This window comes from Gekko japonicus, unplaced genomic scaffold (genome assembly GCF_001447785.1).
Source record: "Gekko japonicus isolate JY-2015 unplaced genomic scaffold, Gekko_japonicus_V1.1 scaffold4063, whole genome shotgun sequence".
Taxonomy (NCBI): domain Eukaryota; kingdom Metazoa; phylum Chordata; class Lepidosauria; order Squamata; family Gekkonidae; genus Gekko; species Gekko japonicus.
The window spans coordinates 82,268-88,308 of NW_015166555.1; the positions used below are offsets into that span (position 1 = coordinate 82,268).

The 6,041-nt window shown below is 46.6% G+C and overlaps 1 pseudogene; it reads right to left on the bottom strand.

Annotated features, from left to right (window-relative positions):
* LOC107111383 overlaps positions 1-5,526 on the bottom strand; it is a 30,853-nt pseudogene extending 25,327 nt beyond the window's left edge.
* Positions 5,527-6,041: the final 515 nt, after the last annotated feature.

Genomic DNA, 6,041 nt, shown 5'->3' on the forward strand with positions numbered 1-6,041 from the left:
CGCAAAACCCTCCCTGGTCCTAAGGATGCCAGGCTGGTATTGACCAGGGCCAGGGCCTTTTCTTTGGCAGCTCCAACCTACTGGAAGGAGCGCCCGGATGAGATCAGGGCCCTGCGGGACCTCGCACAGTTCCGCAGGGCCACAACAACGGAGCTCTTCCGCCAGGCATTTAGGTAGGGAGCCGTGTTATCATCTATGCCCGATGCCAATCTATTTCCAGCCTGAGCCTGCCGATAATGGATGGACCGATAAATGCACTTTATTGTAAAGATACCGCCATCGTTTTTGGGGGTTTTTAACTTAAATTTGTATTAACTTTTTCAATATAAACAAAACTAACATTAATGCAGGAGCTGCAGTGGCTCAAGTGGTTAAGACGCTGAACTGCAGGCTGTGGAAGGTCAGTAGTTCAGCAGTTCGAGACCCGGGTGCTGCATGATGGAGTGAGCTCCCATCTCTAGTTCCAGCTCCTGCCACCCTAGCCGTTCGAAAGCAAGAAATTGCAAGTCGATAAATAGGGACCACTTCGGTGGGAAGGGAACAGCGTTCCGTGCGCCTCGGTGTTTAGTCATGCCGGCCACATGACCACGGAACCGTCTTCGGACAGCGCTGGCTCTTCGACTTTGAAACTGAGATGAGCACCGCAACCCTAGAGTCGGATTCGACTGGCTTTCGAGCAAGGGAACGATTACCTTTACCTTTTTAACATTAATGCAAAAATGTACAACAAAACAATCTAAGAAAGAAAATATAACTTTGATAAACATGAATAATACAATAAGTATTTAAGTACTATAGCAGATGACGACAGAGTCCACTTATTTAATAAACTATAACATTAACATATTTCTTAGGCAAGATACAGCTTTTGTTCCCTGACTTAGAGACATATTCAAAAAAGGGAAATCATTTCTTTAAAGAAATATTTTTCTTTGACGGGACTTCTGTTGTTAATTGTTTTTAATAACTTGTGTATTTTATATGAATAGTTGTATTGTTGTGTACCTATTGGTTCTTCTGTAAGCCACCCTGAGCCTGCCTCCGTAAGGAGGGTGGGGTAAAAATCAATTAAATAAATAAATAAATTCCCTAGCCAATGTATCCACTTCTGGAGCAAACGAGAAGGCGCCTATAACTGAGGTACCTCTGCTGCAAAATTCAAAGCACATTCCTTTAGAGCCAGTAATTTTAATTAAACCAGGGAACTCCAACCCTAGTGCCCATGTTTGGCTGTTGAAGCCTGTAGAGTTTGTAAGGTAAAGGTAAAGGTTCCCTTGCTCGAAAGCCAGTCAAATTCGACTCTAGGGTTGCGTTTCAAAGCCGAAGAGCCAGCACTGTCTGAAGACATTTCCGTGGTCATGTGGCCGGCATGACTAAACACCAAGGCGCACAGAACACTGTTACCTTCCCACCGAAGAGGTCCCTATTTATCTACTTGCAATTTCTTGCTTTCGAACTGCTAGGTTGGCAGGAGCTGGAACTAGAGACAGGAGCTCACTCTGTCATGCGGCACACTCCGGTCTCGAACTGCTGAACTACCGACCTTCCACAGCCTGCAGTTCAGCGTCTTAACCACTTGAGCCACTGTAGCTCAAGTTTGTAGCTCCAACTAAATGACTGTCCCCAAGTCCTGGAATAAAATTTTTGTCCTGGAATATTACAGGTTGGGATAATAGGCTGAGGGGCCCTGGAATTAGGTTTTACCTATTAGATTTCCAGATTATTTTGATTCAAGAAACTTGGGCTTAAAAAAAGCTAATAATCTTCCAGGTTTCATTGCTTATGTCGTGGACGCCCACCCTAGTTCTTCTAAGGGCCGCTCAAAGTCAGGACTAGCATGCTTAGTTTCAACAGCACTTAGTTGCTCCCGTATAACTTGAATTGCCTCCTCACAGTTTGCATTTGCGGTGATTTTGCAGTTTCCATCATTTTCCATCTTAGAAGAAGAAGAGAAGAGATTGGATTTATCCCCCGCCCTTCACTACCTAAGGGAGTCTCAGAGCGGCTTACAACCTCCTTTTCCTTCCCCTCCCCACAACAGCCACCCTGTGAGGTAGAAGAAGAAGAAGAGGAGGAGACTGGATTTATACTCCGCCCTTCACTACTCAAAGGTGTCTCAGAGCGGCTTACAACCTCCTTTTCCTTCCCCTCCCCACAACAGCCACCCTGTGAGGTAGAAGAAGAAGAAGAGGAGGAGACTGGATTTATACTCCGCCCTTCACTACTCAAAGGTGTCTCAGAGCGGCTTACAACCTCCTTTTCCTTCCCCTCCCCACAACAGCCACCCTGTGAGGTAGAAGAAGAAGAAGAGGAGGAGACTGGATTTATACTCCGCCCTTCACTACTCAAAGGTGTCTCAGAGCGGCTTACAACCTCCTTTTCCTTCCCCTCCCCACAACAGCCACCCTGTGAGGTAGAAGAAGAAGAAGAAGAGGAGACTGGATTTATACCCCGCCCTTCACTACCAAAGGTGTCTCAGAGCGGCTTACAAACTCCTTTCCCTTCCCCTCCCCTCCCCACCACAGACACCCTGTCTTAGTGGTTACAGCCTGTCTTTCCCCATTAACATCCCACAGAGAAATCTCGGTATTCTGGAATAAGTTGGGGGCCTTTTTGGATATGGTGACTGAACCGTACCCCAGAGCTTCGCTGCTTCTAGCAGGTGATGTTAATGCCCACATTGGGTGGAAGAATTGCGTTCTCCTAGCATCAATGGGATTTTTGAACAAGGTGTCATGCCCATTTCTCTGCAAAAGGACATTTCATGGCTGTACAGCTAATTCTGCTGGCAGACACCTGTTGAAGTGTGTTAAACCATGGCCTAGTGATGTTAAATGGGTACAGAAAATTAGATCCTGTTGGCGATTAGACCTGGGTGACATATAAAGGTGCTAACATAATTTGTCTGTGTACTGGTATCACTGGGTTTGCTCCCTCATATCTATGACTTTAGAGTGGGTGATTATTATGGAGCTAATCATCTTCCTCGGTAATTTGTTATTTCACACTCACCCGATTGCTTGTTGCCATCTGGTTCGTTGTTTGAGCTACTGCAAGGAGAAAACCCCTCTGAGGCCATTTAAATACTCATCTGAGTTAATCTCTGCAGCTACTAATATTATATATTCCAGGGACTGTAGGCTCCTGCTTACAGAATTTATGAGACAGGGGGATACTGTAGGATAGAAGTATTATCTGTTATTCTGGGTCTTTTCAAGCCAGTCTGTACAAAATTGTCAGCGACTTCTAGGACTGTGCGAAGAAGGTTTGATGAGGACTGCAGTCATCTAAACACACTAACCTACATGTTCATTTATCATATCTCATATCGGTTCTGGTTGAGCCCCCTCAGACTTACTTATGGCACCTGGTCCTCCTGTAGACAGTAGGCTCTCTAATTAAGCAAATGTGATCATGATAGGCCCCTGGGCCCGATTCAATACCAGTTGATCCTTCGAAAGCCAATTTGTTATGGTGGAGCAAACTGCATGCTCTGTCGGACCCTGCAGGGCCCAGCTGGACGACACAGCATACAGAGTGCCTCTCTGAGGTAGGGGGGCATGCTGTACCACCAGGCCTGGCGTCTCCCAAGATTCTGTCTCCGCCGTGGCTTCCTGCAGCCTCCTGGGGCTCCGGCTGCTTCCTGTTGCTCTCCCCCCGCCTGCCGCCTCCCGGCTCAGCATCCACTGAAGTTTGTCCTTGGCTCATCCATGGCCTGTGCTATCGCCTGCTCCCCTTCCCCGCATTTGGCCATCTAGGATGACAACTACCGCTGCTTGTAAGGGAGGCGGATGGGCTGATGACATGTCAGCGAGCTTGGCGGGAGGGGGTTGGCCTCCTTCATTAGGGTTAACATAAGAACCTAAGAGAAGCCAATGTTGGATCAGGCCAATGGCCCATCCAGTCCAACACTCTGTCACACAGTGGCCAAATATACCAGGTGCCATCAGGAGGTCCAGCAGTGGGGCCAGGACACTAGGAGCCCTCCCACTGTTGCCTCCCCCCCAAGCACCAAGAATACAGAGCATCTCTTGCCCCAGCCTGAGAGTTCCTATCTGTACCTTGTGGCTAATAGCCACTGATGGACCTCTGCTCCATATCTTTATCCAATTCCCTCTTGAAGCTGTCTGTGCTTGTAACCACCACCACCTTCAGTGAAAAAGTACTTCCATTTATCCGTTCTATAACCTGACTGCTCGGCAATTTCATTGAGTGCCCACGAGTTCTTGTATTGTGAGAAAGGGAGAAAAATACTTCTTTTTGGACCTGCTCTATTCTATGCATAATCTTGTAAACCTCGATCATGTCACCCCTCAGTTGTCCTTTCTCCAAGCTAAAGAGACCCAAGGGTTGTTTTGCCGTGCCATGACAGCTTCATTTGGGGCAGCTCCTGAGTCCGGGTACGGTGATGTCGGGCCTGGACACTGAGCATTCAGAAGGTTTCTCCCCTGTGTGGGTTCTTTGATGCTGTTGAAGATGGCCACTATGACTGAATCTCTTTCCACACTCTGAGCACCCAAAAGGTTTCTCCCCTGTGTGGGTTCTTTGGTGCCTCTGAAAAGTGCTACTGTCAATGAATCTCTTTCCACACTCCAAGCATTCAAAAGGTTTCTCCCCTGTATGGGTTCTTTGATGATATTGAAGATGGCCACTCCGATTAAATCTCTTCCCACACTCTGAACATTCAAAAGGTTTCTCCCCTGTGTGGGTTCTTTCATGCTGCTGAAGATTGCCACTGTGACTGAATCTCTTTCCACACTCTGAGCATTCAAAAGGTTTCTCCTCTGTGTGGGTTCTTTGATGATATTGAAGACTGCCACTCCAACTGAATCTCTTTCCACACTCTGAGCATTCGAAAGGTTTCTCCCCTGTATGGATTCTTTGATGCTGTTGAAGATTGCCACTCTGACTGAATCTCTTTCCACACTCTGAGCATTTAAAAGGTTTCTCCCCTGTGTGAGTTTTTTGGTGCTTCTGAAGAGTACCACTCTGGGTGAATCTCTTTCCACACTCTGAGCATTCAAAAGGTTTCTCCCCTGTGTGGGTTCTTTGATGCACTTGAAGAGTGCTACCCTCACTGAATCTCTTTCCACACTCTGAGCATTCAAAAGCTTTCTCCCCTGTATAGGTGCTTTGATGATATTGAAGATGGCCACTCCAACTGAAGCTCGTTTCCCACTCTGAGCATTCAAAAGGTTTCTCTCCTGTGTGGGTTCTTTGGTGCTTCTGAAGAGTACCTCTCCGACTGAATCTCTTTCCACATTCTGAGCATTCAAAAGGTTTCTCTCCTGTGTGGGTTCTTTGGTGCTTCTGAAGAGTACCTCTCCGACTGAATCTCTTTCCACATTCTGAGCATTCAAAAGGTTTCTCTCCTGTGTGGGTTCTTTGGTGCTTCTGAAGAGTACCTCTCCGACTGAATCTCTTTCCACATTCTGAGCATTCAAAAGGTTTCTCTCCTGTGTGGGTTCTCTGATGCTGCTGAAGATGGCTGCTCTGGGTGAATCTCTTTCCACACTCTGAGCATTCAAAAGGTTTCTCCCCTGTGTGGGTTCTTTGGTGCTTCCAAAGAGTACCACTCTGACTGAATCTCTTTCCACACACTGAGCATCCAAAACATTTCTCACCTCTATGTATTCTTTGGTACACAAGGAGCTGTGATTTATTTCTGAAGTACTTTCCACATTTAATGGATTTACTTGGCCTCATTATCCTCTCCTTTGCAAAATGTACATTACGCTGTCTGCCATCTCTTTTCTCAATCATATTGCTGCCTTTCTTTCTCTTAGGTCTGCCTTGATTTTTGACATTTTCTTTCAAGTCTTCATTTCTAACTCTATCTGGCATTTGCTGATGAAGTTTGACGCCTTCCTCATTCCTCTGATCATCGTCTGCTGGAATAAATAGAGAAATCCTGTTAGCACCTGGGTGGGCTGGGAAGGTCTAAAGGTATATTATTGTGACTGCAGGAGGAAAGGATTGATGGTCCTTTGGCCTCATCCAGCTTGGCTGATTTTAACCACCCGTCCACCTTTCTCCAAATA